Raw genomic sequence first — 21,704 nt, 5'->3', positions numbered from 1 at the left:
CTCAACCTATTGACAAGTTTTTTCTCTTTTTCTGAACATTGTGATGCAGAAATGCAGACATGGGGGCAGATATGTGAACAGGAAGCATCATAAGAGAAAAAAAATCAGATGTGTCAGCACTGGAGATATGCTCGTGTCAAGGGAGATTGGAAAGCCGTGTTGTGCAGGATAGGTGTGTGATTTACAAGATTCACATGTTGGAAAATATTATATATGCATCAACATTTGATTGATGCTTCCTTTTATAAGTAAAGAAAGATGCATTACTCTCGCTACATAGACCTGATTTTAAAGTTTTAATAGGTAGCTGAATGTTTTAGTTGATTTAGACGATTCACACACTTCAATTGAAGCAAAGGTTTGGAAAAACTATATATGCATCCGCATTTCATTGTTTGCTCTTTTTGTTTATAAAGATACTTTACTCTCGCTAGATGCCATGACGATTTCTTCGTCCACTTCCATGCTAGACTTTCAGTTTCTGTCCAGTGGATTGGAGTAGTCATCTCATTTATTCATTTTTACTTCCGGAGTTGCATTTTTATATTTGATATAATTATGTAGATGTTATATGTATGTTAGAATATATATACTAGTCATGCTGGAATTTGGAATGTTTCAATTTATAGTGTGGGCAGTTTTATCCTTTCTAATGTATGCTTTCTATATTTGTTTGTATCGCCTTGATCCAACAAACTTCTACTGTTAGCATCATTTTTTTATAGTCCCATTCTATGAAATTTAGTAATTCGGATCTTTTCTTTCTAATGCCTTCGATAATACTCCCTCCGTCCATTATATAAGAACGTCTTTGACACTACACTAGTTGATTAGTGTAAAAAATGCTCTTATATTACGGGACAAAGGGAGTAGTATTCAATTCTTGAGTTAACATGAAAACTTGAGTTTGCAGTTTTAGATTATTGTCTTCTCAATTTGTGGTTGTGCCAGATTGTAGCAGTATAGTTCTAAAGGCTGTAGCTACAATATAGAATGAGTGTAGTTACCAGTGTGAAGAACCAGCAATTATAGGCATGTAGAATTATTACTTATATTTAAACAAAACCAACAGATATATCTTGATGTTATTTTTGAAGTCCCATTGTTTTACATTATAGGTTTCTTACTATTTCTGTTCAGTAGAATATGAGGTTTCTTACTGTTTCATTATTGGCTTGAATGGTTGAATGTGTTGTTTGCAATTTTTCAGTGGGTGCATTTTGCTATTGACTGAATTTAACTATATTTTCTACGACATATTTTGGCTGTAGTTGATTTTATGGCATGCTGTTGATGTTCTTACCATTAGAGAGATCACTCGGGTCAAAGAGAACTAGTGCGAGAGTTGCATTGTATTTGACGTAGTACAATATAATTTCTTTATAATTTCTGTTTTCCTAAATGGATATCTTTGTGTTTTGTTTTAAATCTCGAGTCAAACAATATGATATATAATTGAAGTACAGTGGTATATAGAATATCAATTAATGCTATATGGAGATATTGAAATATTAGTTCAGTATAAAATATGATCTATACCAGGTGCAATCGCTCTCACAAAAAGATGCAATGCTTATTATTCTTGGGCTCTTTATGCTCAAGTAAAGAAGCATTGGTTATGATTGGACACTGGTGTCACTGCTGATGTCATGACAGTCAAAAAATTTCGGGTGGATATTTAATTTGTGGCCGAGTTGGCAGCAGTTGATGGTTACTTTTATAGTTTTATCTTATGACCTTTCAGTCTCGTCTATCATGTTGTCTCTGTATATCCATTTGCCATTTTATTTTTGTCGTAATTTTGCATATCCCCTAATGTTCATTTGCGATGACTTTCTTGCACTTGAACCAAAGGCGTCTAGTGTTAAGTGGCTTGCCAATGATGCCTTCTTTCTTGACATGTATATGCTTGATTTGATTTTGAGGCTGTTGTATTCGTTCGTCACTCACCCCCCCCCCCCCCCCACACACACACACAATAGACGCATGTGTGTGCGTGCATGCGAACGCGCACACAGACACACACAGACACACACACATCCCCAACCTTTTGATCTTTGGATGTTATGGTTTTATCTTCGGACCTTTTGATCTCATTTATCATGTTGTCTCCGTATTGCCATTATCCATTGCTCTTTTGTCGTACTTACGCATTGCTAATAATTTCCTACATTTTTAGGATTTTTTATTGGATGCTTGGCTGTTAGTCTATACATTAGCATTCATCGCGATGACTTCCATGCACTTATACCAAAGACATCTACTGTCAAGTGTCTTGACAATTGTGGTTTGTTTCTTGACTTGATCTGATTTTGATGTTGTTGTATTTGTCCGTCCCTTCCCTCACCCACAATAAACGCGTGTGTGCGCGCATACATGTGCGCGCGCGCGCGCACACACACACACACAAACATCGCCAACCTATCCCTATTAGATTTATATAGTATATTCACATGTTAACTGCATATATTAATATCTGATGCACTTTACATAAGCAAATGACGCTATCAATTCTCACGTGGACATTGTGAAAACTTTAGCCTGATGTTAATGTACCAACATTTGGTATTGCATGATTTATTTTAGTGTTAGTTTTGACAGCCTAAAATGTTTATATTTTGAACAAGCCAAAAGAGATTGTCATATATTATATTCACCTGTTGGTGGAAGATATATTCACTCAGCATGCTTGCCAACTCGCATCTTCTAACAAACATACATACTACCTAAGTTATTTCTTTTGAGGAATCACCCATAAGAAAGTAACAAATACCATTGGCCTTATTTGATTCATCCTTCCCATCAGATTGGTTCGTTACAAACAAGACAATTTTTGGAGAAGGTATATGCACAAATCCTCTACTTGTAAATATCTGCCTCCCACTAGCGAATTTTCCTGTCATATGGTGAAGGCACGTCACCATTTTTTATCTTTTTATTAGCATGAGAGCTCATGCTATCACTCAAAGTGATGAGTTTTCTTGTTAACGCTATGGTGTTGTGATGCATATGGTCCTACTAGATATGGAGGAAAAGATGTGGTGAGGAAGTCATCAGGAAACAACGAAACTTGGACGCTAGACAAGATCATGATGGATGTATATCACTAGCGAGGATAATGGGCCAGTGGACAAGTATTTATTTCAGCTGATTCAGACAAGCTAATGCAACCAAAGGTTAGCGAAAAATTATATATGCGCTATTAATTCTTCAATGCTTCATTTCATTGGTAAAAATGCTTTCGTATTGCCACATGTCTTGGTTTTCAAGTTGTAACCGTGAGGTAAATTTTTGTATAGATGAGCCAATAGGCAATTAAATCTACATTCTTGTCTTATAAGTGAACATATACTTCTTTTGTCTTATTTGATCAAGTTTTTTTTTTGCTTGGTAAATGTGAGTGCCAATTGTCTAGTTTTGTTAGAACACATACTTTTTCCTGATAATGCGATGTTTGACCTGCGTACACCTAGTTGTTTTCTAACACAAGGTAGCATATGACGTTCTGTTTTGATTCATTAATAAGTTCAATATTTCTTAATTTGGCTACACAGATCATGTGAACCGAAACTCCAAAAGGTTTATTGATTTTTCCACAAGTCCTGTATGCATTTAACTATAAAACTAAATATGCATTCCTCGATAAGTCTCCACATTGAAGGACAAACTTAAGGCCACCCACAAAAATCAGTGGGTGAATTTTGCGATTGAATAATCATTCAAATGGGTCACTTATGTGATTGAATAATACAGGCCCGGGCCCACAGTGGTGCCACATGTGCAGCCCGCACAGGGCCCACGATTTTGGGGGCCTCCAAAATATATATATATATATATATATATATATATATATATATATATATATATATATATATATATATATATATATATATAGTTGTATATAAAGGAAAATTGGCTGGATGTTGGCGTCGTGGGCGTGCGATCGATCTGGGCGTCGCTCGCTCGCTGGACCTAGGCGCCTGCCGCCTGGGCCAGTGGGCCAGTGGGCGCCCGCAGCCCCGCACAGAGCCTCGAGCGACCTGGGCCTGTGTTAGCTACAGGCTGTAGCCTACAGCCGTATAGCGCTAGGATACTATCATACAAGGATAGTACGATCGATCCAGGCAGGCAGGCACGACGCCGTGATCCAGCAATCGCTCGCCGCCTCGCCCCTGTCGCTCGCCAAAACAGGAGATCGCTCTCGCTCGCCAAAACAGGAGATCGCTCTCGCTCGCTAAAACACGTGATCTCGAAACGTGAGGATTCTGAGGAACTGGTGCTCGCGGCTCGCAGTTCGCCGAGTCGCCGTCGCCAAAACGTTTTTCCATCAGCATCAGGCTTCGGTAAGAAAATCAATAAATAATATCTCGTCGTCAGGTACTCAGGTGCTCGTCGCCTTCGTCGTTCGCATCATCACTGATCAGTTCATCTGTTCATCAGATCGATCCCGCGATCCAATTCAGGCCGCCGCCGAGACTCGTCGTCTCGTCGGATCGATCCCAGTTCATCCGTGCAGGACCCAAAACTAGGTGAGTTAGACAGTTCGTCTAAGTGCCATCATGCTATTGTATAACTTCAATTTCATTTTATTCATCTTTTTAATATTGTATTTCAATAATATAGATTTGAGTCATCATGGGGAAACATCAGTCTGGTGCCTATAAGCGCAAGAAAAAAGCAGAAGAACAAAATTTAATTAATAAATCTTATAAAGGCGGCATGGACAAATTTGTTAGAAAAAAACCACCGCAAGTGTTATCCGGTAATCAGTCTGTTGATCCTTCTACCCTTGCACTTGCAATTGTTCCTTACAATGATGATAGAGATGGTCAGACAGAGACAGATAATATGAAGGTAGAGGAAGATCATATTGATGTTAACTTGAATAGTTCACCTCGTGAGGATGTTGATGATTCTTTTAAGTCAGATATATTTGATCCAAGAAACTGGAATTCTCTTGATTCTAAACAGATTGATATCTTAGTCCAAAAAGAGACAATTCAATTAAGAAAGGTCCTAAAGATAGATATCGTAAAAGGTTTATCACATTATTCTATACTAGATTTCTATCAAATAAAGAGTGTTGTGATAGAGACTGGCTTGTCTATTCTAAACAACTTGATAGAGTCTTTTGCTTTGCTTGTAAGTTATTTAGAAAAAGTCATCAGAAAGGTCAATTGGCAAATGAGGGCTGTAATGATTGGTCACATATGACCAATAGACTAAAAGACCATGAGACAAGTGAGGATCATGTTTTGAGTATGACTAATTGGTATGAGTTGCGTAGTAGATTGAAAAAACATCAAACTATTGATAAAACAGCTCAACGACAACTTGAGAAAGAGAAGGACCATTGGAGAAAGGTATTATTCAGAATTGTTTGCATTGTGAAATTTCTTACCAAGCATAATCTAGCATTCCGTGGTACTAACGGCAAGTTGTATGAAGATAGCAATGGTAATTTCTTGGGTTTGGTAGAGATGTTGGCTGAATTTGACCCCATTATTCAGGAGCATGTTCGTCGTATTACAAATGAAGAAACTCATGCTCATTATCTTGATCATAAGATGCAGAATGAATTGCTACACTTGCTTGCTTCTTGTATTAGGTCTGAAATTATCAAGAAAATAAAGAGCGCAAAGTATTTTTCTGTCATACTTGATTGTACCCCTGATGCAAGTCACCAAGAGCAAATGTCTTTAATTATAAGATATGTGGATTCATCTTCAAGTCAAGTTTGCATAGAAGAGTCTTTTCTAGGATTTCTTGATGTAAATGATACAACTGGCCAAGGACTTTTTGAGGTGCTACAGAATGAGCTAAAACTTCTTGATCTTGATATAAATGATGTGCGAGGACAAGGTTATGATAATGGATCAAATATGAAAGGAACACATCAAGGGGTACAAAGAAAACTTTTGAATGTAAATCCTAGAGCTTTTTATTGTGCTTGTGGTTGTCATAGCCTTAATTTAACACTTTGTGATATGGCCAAGACTTGTGGTAGAGCAAAAGACTTTTTTGGGATCATCCAACGCATCTATACAATTTTTGCAAATTCTACTAAGAAATGGCATATTTTGAAAGAAAACATATCAGGATTGACTCTCAAGTCTGTGTCAGCTACGCGTTAGGAGAGTCGTGTTGAAAGTGTTAAACCAATTAGATTTCAATGTTCAGATATTCGTGAGGCTCTACTTCAGGTAACCAATATGTTCATATTGTTAATGATGTAATTCATTCATACTTTGACTAGTCCAACCATAACATTTATGAACTTTATTTTAATTTCAGGTATCTGAAATTGATAGTGATCCAAAGGCAAGCAGTGAGGCTCTAGGTTTGGCAAACAATGAACTTGGAGAGTATGAATTTATCGTGGCAATAGTCATTTGGTATGAGGTATTGTCTGCTATTAATTTAGTAAGCAAGAACTTGCAAACAAAGGATATGCTTATTGATGTTGCAATTGAGAAAGTGAAAGGGCTTATTTCTTTCTTTGAGGGGTACAGAGAAACTGGTTTTTTAGAAGCATTGCAGATAGCCAAAGAAATTGCACTTGAGATGAATATTGATGCAACATTTCGTAAAAGAAGAGAAATTAAAAGAAAGAAACAGTTTGATGAGAACCCAGATGACACAAATATTGCCCCACAGTCTGCACAGGAATCATTTAGAGTCAACTATTTCATACGTGTTGTTGATCAAGCAATTTCCTCACTCACAAGGAGATTTGAGCAATATGAAGGTTACCAGAAAATATTTGATTTCTTATTTACCTCTGAAACATTGCGTTCATTGGATAAGGATAGTTTGACATCTTCTTGTGTTAATCTTGAGGCTTCCCTTATGAAGGATAAACAATCTGATATTGATGCCAATGAACTATTTGTTGAGTTGAAGTTTCTACAAAATTTCATGCCAAAAGAAAATATCGGACCTGTTGAAATTCTGAATTTTTTAAAGAGGCATGATTGTTTTCCCAATGCAAGTATTGCATATAGAGTTTTGTTGACCATTCCTGTGACAGCAGAAAAAAGTTTTTGTAAATTGAAACTATTGAAGTCCTATATGCGTACTACTATGACACAACAAAGACTCAATGATTTGGCCACAATAGCACTTGAGAGTGAAGTCTTGGAGAAGATTGATTACGAGGATATCATTGAAGATTTTATTTCAAAGAATACCGCAAGAATGAGGATGTTCAAATAAATAGCAATCGGGAGTTGCATAGGTATGACTTTTTTATATGTCCAATTTTTATGTAAGATATTATATTATATACATTATAATTTTTTCTGCGAGACATATATACATTATAATTGCTCGTTAGTTCATATTTTTATGAGATAGGGCCTCATTTTTTCGTTCCGCACAGGGCCCCGGATTTTGCCGGCCCGCCCTGTTCAGGTATAGAGGAAGTATATGCTAATGAAACCTACCGAATCGTCACTCCTCGTCGTACAGAGTCATATCTCTGTGAATCTGAATAGAAACTTACACATTCGATTCGAGCCAGTATGCTGCCCTCACCGGAGACTGCATGCCTCACTATATGGTGCCTTAAGCGTGGTTCAATGCCTCTCGTAAGAAGGTGCACACCCCCCAGTGCGTTCACATTTTTTTTCTTTCTCACTGGTTTCGGGAACCTTTTAGAACGTTTCACCCATTTTTCTATTGAGGGGTTTTCCTGGTTTTCTATAGGAAGTTTTGGAAACCTATTAATCGTGCAATTCAAGAAGGTTTGTTAGATTTCTTATTTTTTTGTTTTATTTTATCCTCTGTTATTTGCTACAATTTTGTGAGCTATTTCAAATTTGAAATCCTGTCCTAATTCGTGATCTTTTTTTCCAAATTCATGAACTCTTTTTCCTGAAATTCTTGATTTTTTTAAATCCATGAACTCTTCATATTCGTAAAAGTCAATGAACCTTTTTTTAATCCGTCAACTATTTTTAAATTTTGTGAAATATTCTGAAACCCACGAACTTTTACATACTATTATTCAATTCAGAAATTATTTTCAAATCTGGGGAACCCACTAATTTGTTTCAGGCATGAAGAATTTTCAACCCTCTTTTTTAAAAATTCATGAAGTTTTCTCAATTCTGTAAATATTTTTCAAATCCACGCTTATTTTTGCAAGTTCTTCATTTTTTTAAAATTACACTTTTTTCATTTGTGATATTTTACTTGTTGAGGTGCACAACTTATTTTGAAATATATATAAAACCTATGGCCATGACAGTACAGTAAGAAATAGCAAACGAGCTAAAAACCAAGTGAACTTCATGAATGAGCAAGCAGGTGCCAGAGGACGAGGTGCATTATTGGACTTCGAACCATGAATGACACTTCAATATTAGCATAGTTGGGCTTGAAATATTAGCATAGTTGGATTTTGATTTGAGCTACCAAGAAAGCTTCATGATGGCGGATGCGGATTTTTAGCTCTGCGAGCATATGCTATCTAATGAACAGTAAAATCAAAATAAACAGTAAATAAATTCTCAAAATTCTGAATATCTTTTAGATGGTCATATTAGTGCGGCAAGTGTGCTTGTCAATTTTCATGTGATATAGGATAGCGGTGCTTTGTTGGTAAAAAAAATAAGCATAACATTCCGATGTGATGTTTGGCGTTTGTTTTTTTGCACAGTCAAAATGCTTAAGTTTTTCGCGGATCGCACTAAATACCCGAATCGGGAAAACCCTAGACATCCGGCAGTTCACTCTCCATACACTCCACTTACCCTCCCCACGCCATTGGGATCTGGAAGGTCGCTTCCCCTAGGCCATTAGGTCCGACATGGTGCTCTGAGACAGCCATGCTGCGCACGTCGTTGCTTCCGGAGTCCCACGACACCTCTGTTGCTAGCCGTGGGGATTCTCACCGTGGAGCTCGTCAGGGCTGGAGGAGGATCTCACGCCGTCGTGCTGCCCGCGACGTTGTTGTCGCACTCCCCCGCCCCTCCGATGCTGGCATTGGGGGAGTCGCGCCACCCCTCTCGTCGGGGCTGGAGGAGGAGGGAGTCCAGCGTCGCCTTTGCTGCTGGCCTTGGGGAGTCGCGCCAAAGTGCCCGTGCATCTCGCACCGCCTCTTGCGTGTTCTCGTCGTGGTGAGCAGCGGCCTAGGAGAGAGGGAGCTGACGTATGTTAACCGTGTCTCCTCGTCGGCGCCATCAAGAGGAGGGCGCCGGCGCCATCAAGAGGAGGGTGTTGCGGTGGCGTGCGTCCCTCGCAACGCGACACCTTCCTTATGCCCCACTGTCGAAGAAAGCAGCAGCTACGCCGGCCGCCACGGGCTCGACGACGTCCACGTCATCCATGACTTGCTTCATGTGCTTCCTTTGCGCCCTCCCATAGCCAGGGGTTGCTTCTTGATTTTTCGAAAAAATAGCCTAGGAATTAGTGTTTTTTGTCCACACGGAACTGTAGACTTCTTTTTTTGGAAGAGGAACAAAGCCCCCGGCCTCTACATCAATAGATGCATGCAGCCATATTATTAAAGAATAGCAATAACAAGGTGACTTCCGTGGATGTTCGGCTAATTTTATCGTAGTTACGCATTGCTAATAAGTTCCTACATTTTCAGGATTTTCCTAGTGGATGCTCGGTTGTTAGTCTATCCACTAGCATTCATTGCGATGACTTTCGTGCACTTATACCAAAGACATCTATTGTTAAGTGTCTTGCCAATTATGGTTTGTTTCTTGACTTGATCTTATTTTAATGTTGTTGTATTTGTCCGTCCCTCCCCTCACCCACAATACACGCGTGTGTGTGCACACATAAACACACACACACACACACATCCCCAACTTCTCCCTATTAGATTTATATAGTATATTCGCATGTTAACTGCATATATTAATATTTGATGCACTTTACATAAACAAATGACGCTATCAATTCTTACAAGGACATTGTGAAAACTTCAGCCTGATGTTAACGTACCAACGTTTGGTATTGCATGATTTATTTTAGTGTTAGTTTTGACAGCCTAAAATGTTTATATATTGAACAAGCCAAAAGAGATTTTCATATGTTATATTCACCTGCTGGTGGAAGATATATTCACTCAGCATGCTTGTCAACTCGGATCTTCTAACAAACATACATACTACCTTAAGTTATTTCTTTTGAGAAATCGTCCATAAAAAAGTAACAAATACCATTGGCCTTATTTGATTCGTCCTTCCCATCAGATCGATTCATTACACACAAGACAATTTTTGGATAAGGTATATGCACAGATCCTCTATTTGTAAATATCTGCCTCCCACTAGCAAATTTTCCTGTCATATGGTGAAGGCACGTCACCATTTTTTAATCTATTTATTAGCATGAGAGCTCCATGCTATCACTCAAACTGATGAGTTTTCTTGTTAATGCTATGGTGTTGTGATGCATATGGTCCTACTAGACATGGAGGAAAAGATATGGTCAGGAAGTCATAAAAAAAACGAAAACTTGAACGCTAGACAAGATCATGATGGATGTATATCACTAGCGAGGATAATGAGACAGCGGACACGTATTTATTTCAGCAGATTCAGACAAGCTAATGCAACCAAGGGTTAGCGGAAAATTATATATGCACCATTAATTCTTCAACGCTTCATTTCATTGGTATACCGTGAGGTGATTTTTTGTATAGATGAGCAAATAGGCGATGAAATCTACAATCTTGTCTTATAAGTGAACATATACTTCTTTTGTCTTAATTAATCAAGTTTTTTTGCTTGATAAATGTGACTGCCAATTGTCTAGTTTCGTTAGAACACGAGACTTTTTCCTGATAATGCGATGTTTGACCTGCGTACACGTAGTTTATTTTTAACACAAGGTAGCATATGACGTTCTACTTTGATTCATTAGTAAGTTCAATATTTCCTTAATTTGGCTACATAGATCATGTGAACCCAAAGTTCAAAAGGTTTATTGATTTTTCCACAAGTCCAATATACATTTAACTATAAAACTAAATATGCATTCCTGGATATAAGTCTTCACATTCAAGGACAAGCTTATGGCCACACAAAAAAATCAGTGGGTGAATTTTGCAATTGACTAATCATTCAAATGGATCACTTATGTGATGAATCGACCACCAGAGAGATGCCCTGAATTTTTGTTAAGGGATTCATTGACTCACTTGCTCCGATGTTCTGTAGTGTGGTGTATAAATGAAGGACGACTTGATCCGATGTTCTGTAGTGTGGTGTATAAATGAAGGACGACTTGTTCTGATGTTCTCAAGTTCGGTATATAAATAAGCAGTCTACAGAACAAGTTATCTTACCTACATCCTACTTCATACAATTCAGTTGGTTAGCAGATATCCTGGGTCATGCTTAATATTGGCCTTGCTCCCCACCCCCCAAAAGAAAAGATGAAATAGATTATCAACTTTACAATAATAAATCAGTAGATAGCATGGTATTTAGGTGCGCTTTCCTTCAATTTTACATTTATATACACTACTCTGTAAGTGCATCAAAGGTTATTATATACTACATGAAAAAATTACAAGTTAGCCCATAGTTTTTATATATTTGTGAAATACATATATTTTTATACGTAAAAAAGAACATACACAAAATATAATACATACTAAAAAAGTATATGTACTACCTAAACATTATTATATACTATATACTACGCATACATACTCTTCGATTTGATAAATATACTACATACAATATACAAACGCAAATGATGGTAACTACCAGCGGTGGTAGATAAAATTTGTCATATATATATATATATATGGTCGCGCTATTCGTCACCCTGGGTGAGGAATAGTTATTCTTCAGCCCCTCTATTTTAACATCAATGCACCGTACTTTTACGTTCCGTAAATTTTGTTTTATTTTAAACGTAAAAATAGACCGTAAAAAATATAATCAATGTAAAAATATTTTATGTCACGTAAAATTACGACCATACAAAAATAGTGCAAAAAATACAATAAACTCAATTTGTTTTGGTATTGTGACCTATATTTTTGTTTTTCTTTTGTAAAATTTTACGTAGTGATTCAATATAAATGTAAATATTTCTATTTGAAATGTAATTTATTTATAAATTGTTTGTAAGATTATCTCGGGTGAAGAATAAACTATTCTGCACCTTTGACTCTCTCTCTCTCTCTCTCTATATATATATATATATATATATATATATATATATATATATATATATATATATATATATATATATGTATATATGTATATGTATATATATATATATATATATATATAAACTTTATTCATCATCCAGGGTGCAGAATAATTTATTCTTCACCCGAGATAATCTTATGATCAATTTACAAATAAATTACATTTAAAATACAAATATTTACATTTATATTTAATCACTATGTAAAATTTGACAAAAAAAATATAGGTCACAAGACCAAAAAAAATTGAGTTTATTGTATTTTTTGCACTATTTTAAATTCCGATGTGATGTTTGGCGTTTGTTTTTTTGCACAGTCAAAATGCTTAAGTTTTTCGCGGATCGCACTAAATACCCGAATCGGGAAAACCCTAGACATCCGGCAGTTCACTCTCCATACACTCCACTTACCCTCCCCACGCCATTGGGATCTGGAAGGTCGCTTCCCCTAGGCCATTAGGTCCGACATGGTGCTCTGAGACAGCCATGCTGCGCACGTCGTTGCTTCCGGAGTCCCACGACACCTCTGTTGCTAGCCGTGGGGATTCTCACCGTGGAGCTCGTCAGGGCTGGAGGAGGATCTCACGCCGTCGTGCTGCCCGCGACGTTGTTGTCGCACTCCCCCGCCCCTCCGATGCTGGCATTGGGGGAGTCGCGCCACCCCTCTCGTCGGGGCTGGAGGAGGAGGGAGTCCAGCGTCGCCTTTGCTGCTGGCCTTGGGGAGTCGCGCCAAAGTGCCCGTGCATCTCGCACCGCCTCTTGCGTGTTCTCGTCGTGGTGAGCAGCGGCCTAGGAGAGAGGGAGCTGACGTATGTTAACCGTGTCTCCTCGTCGGCGCCATCAAGAGGAGGGCGCCGGCGCCATCAAGAGGAGGGTGTTGCGGTGGCGTGCGTCCCTCGCAACGCGACACCTTCCTTATGCCCCACTGTCGAAGAAAGCAGCAGCTACGCCGGCCGCCACGGGCTCGACGACGTCCACGTCATCCATGACTTGCTTCATGTGCTTCCTTTGCGCCCTCCCATAGCCAGGGGTTGCTTCTTGATTTTTCGAAAAAATAGCCTAGGAATTAGTGTTTTTTGTCCACACGGAACTGTAGACTTCTTTTTTTGGAAGAGGAACAAAGCCCCCGGCCTCTACATCAATAGATGCATGCAGCCATATTATTAAAGAATAGCAATAACAAGGTGACTTCCGTGGATGTTCGGCTAATTTTATCGTAGTTACGCATTGCTAATAAGTTCCTACATTTTCAGGATTTTCCTAGTGGATGCTCGGTTGTTAGTCTATCCACTAGCATTCATTGCGATGACTTTCGTGCACTTATACCAAAGACATCTATTGTTAAGTGTCTTGCCAATTATGGTTTGTTTCTTGACTTGATCTTATTTTAATGTTGTTGTATTTGTCCGTCCCTCCCCTCACCCACAATACACGCGTGTGTGTGCACACATAAACACACACACACACACACATCCCCAACTTCTCCCTATTAGATTTATATAGTATATTCGCATGTTAACTGCATATATTAATATTTGATGCACTTTACATAAACAAATGACGCTATCAATTCTTACAAGGACATTGTGAAAACTTCAGCCTGATGTTAACGTACCAACGTTTGGTATTGCATGATTTATTTTAGTGTTAGTTTTGACAGCCTAAAATGTTTATATATTGAACAAGCCAAAAGAGATTTTCATATGTTATATTCACCTGCTGGTGGAAGATATATTCACTCAGCATGCTTGTCAACTCGGATCTTCTAACAAACATACATACTACCTTAAGTTATTTCTTTTGAGAAATCGTCCATAAAAAAGTAACAAATACCATTGGCCTTATTTGATTCGTCCTTCCCATCAGATCGATTCATTACACACAAGACAATTTTTGGATAAGGTATATGCACAGATCCTCTATTTGTAAATATCTGCCTCCCACTAGCAAATTTTCCTGTCATATGGTGAAGGCACGTCACCATTTTTTAATCTATTTATTAGCATGAGAGCTCCATGCTATCACTCAAACTGATGAGTTTTCTTGTTAATGCTATGGTGTTGTGATGCATATGGTCCTACTAGACATGGAGGAAAAGATATGGTCAGGAAGTCATAAAAAAAACGAAAACTTGAACGCTAGACAAGATCATGATGGATGTATATCACTAGCGAGGATAATGAGACAGCGGACACGTATTTATTTCAGCAGATTCAGACAAGCTAATGCAACCAAGGGTTAGCGGAAAATTATATATGCACCATTAATTCTTCAACGCTTCATTTCATTGGTATACCGTGAGGTGATTTTTTGTATAGATGAGCAAATAGGCGATGAAATCTACAATCTTGTCTTATAAGTGAACATATACTTCTTTTGTCTTAATTAATCAAGTTTTTTTGCTTGATAAATGTGACTGCCAATTGTCTAGTTTCGTTAGAACACGAGACTTTTTCCTGATAATGCGATGTTTGACCTGCGTACACGTAGTTTATTTTTAACACAAGGTAGCATATGACGTTCTACTTTGATTCATTAGTAAGTTCAATATTTCCTTAATTTGGCTACATAGATCATGTGAACCCAAAGTTCAAAAGGTTTATTGATTTTTCCACAAGTCCAATATACATTTAACTATAAAACTAAATATGCATTCCTGGATATAAGTCTTCACATTCAAGGACAAGCTTATGGCCACACAAAAAAATCAGTGGGTGAATTTTGCAATTGACTAATCATTCAAATGGATCACTTATGTGATGAATCGACCACCAGAGAGATGCCCTGAATTTTTGTTAAGGGATTCATTGACTCACTTGCTCCGATGTTCTGTAGTGTGGTGTATAAATGAAGGACGACTTGATCCGATGTTCTGTAGTGTGGTGTATAAATGAAGGACGACTTGTTCTGATGTTCTCAAGTTCGGTATATAAATAAGCAGTCTACAGAACAAGTTATCTTACCTACATCCTACTTCATACAATTCAGTTGGTTAGCAGATATCCTGGGTCATGCTTAATATTGGCCTTGCTCCCCACCCCCCAAAAGAAAAGATGAAATAGATTATCAACTTTACAATAATAAATCAGTAGATAGCATGGTATTTAGGTGCGCTTTCCTTCAATTTTACATTTATATACACTACTCTGTAAGTGCATCAAAGGTTATTATATACTACATGAAAAAATTACAAGTTAGCCCATAGTTTTTATATATTTGTGAAATACATATATTTTTATACGTAAAAAAGAACATACACAAAATATAATACATACTAAAAAAGTATATGTACTACCTAAACATTATTATATACTATATACTACGCATACATACTCTTCGATTTGATAAATATACTACATACAATATACAAACGCAAATGATGGTAACTACCAGCGGTGGTAGATAAAATTTGTCATATATATATATATATATGGTCGCGCTATTCGTCACCCTGGGTGAGGAATAGTTATTCTTCAGCCCCTCTATTTTAACATCAATGCACCGTACTTTTACGTTCCGTAAATTTTGTTTTATTTTAAACGTAAAAATAGACCGTAAAAAATATAATCAATGTAAAAATATTTTATGTCACGTAAAATTACGACCATACAAAAATAGTGCAAAAAATACAATAAACTCAATTTGTTTTGGTATTGTGACCTATATTTTTGTTTTTCTTTTGTAAAATTTTACGTAGTGATTCAATATAAATGTAAATATTTCTATTTGAAATGTAATTTATTTATAAATTGTTTGTAAGATTATCTCGGGTGAAGAATAAACTATTCTGCACCTTTGACTCTCTCTCTCTCTCTCTCTCTCTCTCTCTATATATATATATATATATATATATATATATATATATATATATATATATATGTATATATGTATATGTATATATATATATATATATATATAAACTTTATTCATCATCCAGGGTGCAGAATAATTTATTCTTCACCCGAGATAATCTTATGATCAATTTACAAATAAATTACATTTAAAATACAAATATTTACATTTATATTTAATCACTATGTAAAATTTGACAAAAAAAATATAGGTCACAAGACCAAAAAAAATTGAGTTTATTGTATTTTTTGCACTATTTTTGTATGGTCATAATTTTACGTGACATAAAATATTTTTAAATTGATTATATTTTTTACAATTTTTTTACGTATAAATAAGACAAAATTTATCGAACGTAAAATTTATGACACTGGGTGAGAAATAGATGCGTTTTTTTCTGATCTTGTGACCGATATTTTTATTTTTATGTTAAATTTTACATAATGATTCAATATAAATGTAAATTATCTGCATTTCAAATGTAATTTATTAATAAAACGATCATAAGATTACCTCAGGTGAAGAATAACTTATTCTGCACCCTGGATGATGAATAGAGTTTTCTATATATATAACGATCATAAGGGTCGCGCTATTCGAACCCTGGTGAGGAATAGTTATTCTTCACCCTCCTCTATTTTAACATTAATGCACCGTAATTTTACATTCCGTAAATTTTGTCTTATTTTATATTAAAAAGAGACCGTAAAAAAATATAATCAATGTAAAAATATTTTATGTCACGTAAAATTACGACCATACAAAAATAGTGCAAAAAATACAAAAACTCAATTTTTTCTGGTCTTGTGACCTATATTTTTGTTTTTTTTTGTCAAATTTTACGTAGTGATTCAATATAAATGTAAATATTTGTATGTCAAATGTAATTTATTTGTAAATTGATCATAATATTATCTCGGGTAAAGAATAAACTATTCTGCATCCTGGGTGATGTATAGAGTTGGGAAGCTAGTAAGGAAAAACAGACAAAGGCCTAGTCTGAAAAAGCCAGAAAAACACGGGCTGGGAAGCTAGTAAAAGCTTGCCGAAATTAGCTGGGAAGCTTTTTCCGCTAGGTGCATAAAGATTGGTCAGCCCATTATATGAACGAATTATTTGAGCGTGGGCGCCAGTTTAGAGAATAGTTTGTAACTCACGTCCTATAACCATAGAATAGGAACTGCGACCAAAATCCCACAAGTAAATGTGGAAGCCTCTAGAAGCTTGCCAAAACTAGCTGGAAGCATTTCTGCTTGGTGCATAAAGATAGGCCGGCCCATTATATGATCGACTGATTTGAGTGTGGGCACCAGTTTAGAGAATAGCTTGTAATTGACGTCATATAACCACGGAATAGGAACTGCGACCAAAATCTCACAAGTAAATGTGATGTTGTACGATGCCATCTACCTGGAACAAGACCTAGACAGAAAGAATCAAAGTGAAGCAACAAAGAAGTAGCCTTGCATCTCAATGTACAAGCAGTTGACGGTGTAAGAGGATCTCTAACAAACCCCGTATAATGCCCCGACCTACAAAATAACCATCAAAATATGGGTTCACGCGAAAAAAGCTTCCCGAATAGACCCCATAAACGACTCTGACTTGTAATTTTTTTAAGAGACACGGTAAACATTCCCACCAAATTCTTGAAAATAAGGATTTCGGAGCTAGCCCGAAAGCGCCCCGTATATTCAAAAGACCGTTGGCGGAAGTCCAACTACCGTCGAAACATTCATGACTTGCTCCCGGCCTCCGCCCCATCCGTCCCCGACCATCGGCCGTCCATTCCCGGCCGCCACCCGTCTGTCCTGGCTGCCGCCCACCCGTCCTAGTCGCTGCCGCCCCTCCCGTCCTGTCGGCCCCGTGCCCTGCCCGTCTGGCCAGATTCGGCGACGTCGACAACTCCTGGATGGATTCCACGATGGAAGCTTGCTAGCTAGCTAGCTCCTGTATGAATTCCGCGACCGGGGCTAGCTAGCTACCTAGCTCCTGGATGGATTCCACGACAGGCGCTTTGTGTGACCCATTCTAGACACCGATGGTTCTATATTTGGCTACTCCGTGTGCTCTTTGCCAAGTTTATAGGAATGAATTTAGCCGATTATGGACACGGACGAGAGGAAGAAGAAGACGTGGCAAAAAATAAGCGAATACTTGATTATAGAGTTTAACTTTTAAGGGATTTGTTGGGCCGTAGCTCAAAACGACCCTTAAAACGCGTTTTTCACGAATCGAGAACCGCTTTTCATTTTCGTGTTTTAAAGGATCTGCTATAGATGCTCTAACCTCCGGTTTGTGCTGGTTGTGCAGATTGGAAAAATCATGGGCATAATAGAATGGAGACTGGCCAGTTACGTACGTTGGTAGAGGTCGCATGTTCAGAAGTTAAAGTCCTAGGTAGCTAGAAGCGTAACTACAACTCAAGTACAGATACAAGCTAGCGTAGGTACAATGTTGCTGTTAGCCAAGATTTAAGTTTACTTCCAGGCAAAAAGAAAGGTTTAAGAGTTAATTGCTTCGCGGTACACCGTACACGTACACATTGTGCCAAGATGCTGTTGTAGAGATGAGGACACTTCACTTCATCAGGTCACGCTCATGAGTCATGACTAAGCTTTGTTCCCCATTTTGTTTGCTCGAGTCAACCCATTAGCACCATGTAAGATATATACCCCACTAGCTTATTTGGTAGTGCATGCCACGCGTGACGAACCACATTTGGGTTTCTAGCGGCACGGGTGAAAAGTGCTGCTGCAAAGCCACTTTATTGTGCGTTTGGATCATAGTCAATTCGAGCCATTTTCAGCGAGGCTAGCTAGTTGTTTAGAAATAAAAAATAACTAACTTTAGTAAGCAATCATATCTAACATTGGTTCTAAGAAAAAAGTTGGAATAATATTCTAAGAAAACAAAATTCGCTCTAATATTTATACGCTTCCTCCGTCTTAAAATTCTTGTCTTAGGTTTATCTAGAAATGAATGTATCTAAGTACTATAACATGACTGAATGCATTCATATCTAACAAATCTAAGATAAATTTTTTGAGAGGGAGGAAGTATATATTAGCATCTACTCTTTTTATTTAGAATTACTTGTTGCACAAACAATTATATATGGTATATGGCATTCCTCTTGATCCTACTAATCCAGTAGCCGACTCATGTAGATGCTATTGGTGGGGTACGTTGAACTAGTCGTTTCTGGAGTAATTGCTGCGATGGAGATGCCTTCGTTGATCGCGACACAACCTACTTTCTTTTAGTTGGAAAAAATTAATATAGTTTTTTCAACTACAAATATTTAGATAAAGGGGGAGTAGTTGCTTTGTGTCCCGTCATGTTGCCTTTCTTGACTGTAGACTGGGCAAGGTGATTTTTCTTTGTTTCCGATGGGAAGGAATTTGGTTCTAGTGCCTGTGCCAGCCATGTTTAGTCGCTTCAAAGTTGTGTAGTCATATATATGGATTGATGAATTTTCTTTTGCATGATGTTTACTTCACATGTGTCTTTTTTTGTCAAAAAAAAAAGTTGTGTACTCAATTGATTACACGACCATGCATGTCTTCGCTACTGTTTTGGATGCTGATCCCAGGGATTAATTCGTGTCCTTTCCTGAAAGTTGTGTTCCGAGTACACCCCGGCCTCTTCTAGTCTTCTTCTCCCCTTGGATATATAATCTATGTAGAAGAAAAAAAATGATGTGTTCTTGGTAGAGACGAGACCAGTAGTCACCAGTCACCTTGTCGTTATTACCTGTCTACAGCTAATACGGCCACGCGTTCCCATGCAAACCCCCTGGCGGGAACCCGCAAAAATCCAAAAAGAAGAGAAATCAACTAGCAATAGTAGTTTCATGCTTGCAACGGCAAGAGGTGGAGGCGGACGACGGAGGGATTTGTTCACGTAGTTGGTCGTGGGAGGACCCCCCCCCCCCCCGACAGTGACCGCATGGCCCTCCGGGCGATCGGCCATGCCCGGCGTCTCCCTCCGCATGTTTCCCCTCTCTCCTTCTACTCCCCGTCGTTGTTGCTGGCGTCCGCCACTGGCCTGCCCCGGGCGGCGCTGCCAGCGGCGGCCCCTGGCCTTTCCCCTCTCGTGGCTCCTTTGATGCGGGGTGGAGCGGCTCCGGACGGTGCCCCTAGACGACGACGGTCCTCAACGGCAGCGGGGGTTTCTCGCACGGGCGGGGGCAGACACTGCGCGGCCGCGGTGTTGTTGGCGACGGGTGATGTGGTGGCACGGGCTGGCAGCGTCCGCTGGTTTAGGCCATTTGGGCCTCATCGAGGTTTGGACGGGCCGGCGGCAGGGCATGGCGTTGTTGTGGTTCTCAGGAGGTAGTGGTGGTGTGTCGGTGAGGTGGTGGATGGCATCTTGGTTTCCGGTGTGCGGCGACACGGTGGTGGGGGCTTTGCAGGCCCTATCTAGGCCCGGTCGGGCCTGGGTGGCCTAGTTTACCTCAGTTGTGGCGTTTGGATGGCAATCCACATCGGTGCTAGAGGCAAGGGCCTCAGTCGCAATGGCGGTGAAGTCGACTCCTTCTCGTGCAGCTCCAGTGCTTTCGCCCTTGCCTCTGCTCTCTAGACCTCATGGTGATGTTTGAAGCGAGGCGGCGTGGATGGGTCGAAGACCATGGTGGTGCATGCTTGCAGGTGGCAAGATGGTTGAATGGCTCCCGTTTGAGTGGGTGGCGGTGCTTGGGGGTGCTGGAGAAATCCCTGTCGGATCATCCGGCTCCGACCTGGTGATGCCTGAGGGCGCCGCCATTCCTTCCTGAAGGGCATCAATGCTACCCATCCCCACACCCCATAGTGTGCTAGAGAAAACACTAGGACATGTTCGGGCAGCAGCGTTGTTGGCGTCGCATTCCTTCTTGGAGGTGTTGCTTAGTTACGTGGCGGTCCGGTGCAATGTCGTGTGGTGGGACACAGATGGAGGACGCATCAGTGGCGGATCATCCGACTTGTCGAACTGCCGTTGTTGGCATTTATTTCTTCTTCTTTTTCCCTTTTGGGCTTGATGTGTTGTTCAAACCAGTAGTTACCTTGTGATCGGTGTTCGTTGCTTTATAATATAAAGCGGGGGAAATCCCTATTTCGAGGAAGAGGCAGACGCGGATTGCGGTTCTCTCGTTAGGAGAAGTGCACAGTGGCACTTCGGATGCGTGTATGTGGTATGGTAGCTGATTCGTGGGACGAGTCCATATGAATGTTTGAGAGAACATGCGAAGATGACATGGTGAAGTTTGTAAATGTCATGGTTGAGGCGTTTAGACCTCAGTACTAGAGGGAACCAATTGTGGCAGACATCGAGAAGCTCTTGGCAGTCTCCGGAGCAAGATGATGGTCAGGTTTGCTTGGATGTCTTGATTGCATCCATTGGAAATGAAAAAATTGTCGAAGAGCTTGACAAGGAAAATATCAGTATCATGTTAAGAAGTGCATCATCATTTTTTAAGCAATTGCAATGCCTTCAACAAGGTAACAACACAAAAACATCGTCATTACCAGGTATACTAACTTGTGTCACCTTGGATTTCACCCCTGAGCTCCAGAACGGGTGTTCGGGTAGCACAACATCAAAGTCAATCAAATGTTTTTGCCACCACTTTTCCGATGTCCCAGCAGCTACAAGTGATTTGCGGCCATCGGCCTTGCATTACAATA

The 21,704-nt window shown here is 39.0% G+C and overlaps 1 pseudogene; it reads left to right on the top strand.

Annotated features, from left to right (window-relative positions):
- Window positions 1-4,635: 4,635 nt before the first annotated feature.
- On the top strand, window positions 4,636-7,215 carry LOC123419635 (annotated as a pseudogene).
- The last annotated feature ends 14,489 nt before the right edge of the window (window positions 7,216-21,704 follow it).

Source organism: Hordeum vulgare, unplaced genomic scaffold (assembly GCF_904849725.1).
Source record: "Hordeum vulgare subsp. vulgare unplaced genomic scaffold, MorexV3_pseudomolecules_assembly, whole genome shotgun sequence".
In the NCBI taxonomy this organism is placed as follows: Eukaryota; Viridiplantae; Streptophyta; class Magnoliopsida; order Poales; family Poaceae; genus Hordeum; species Hordeum vulgare.
The sequence above is the reverse complement of the archived record's forward strand: the minus strand, read 5'-3'. Positions and strand labels throughout refer to the sequence as shown.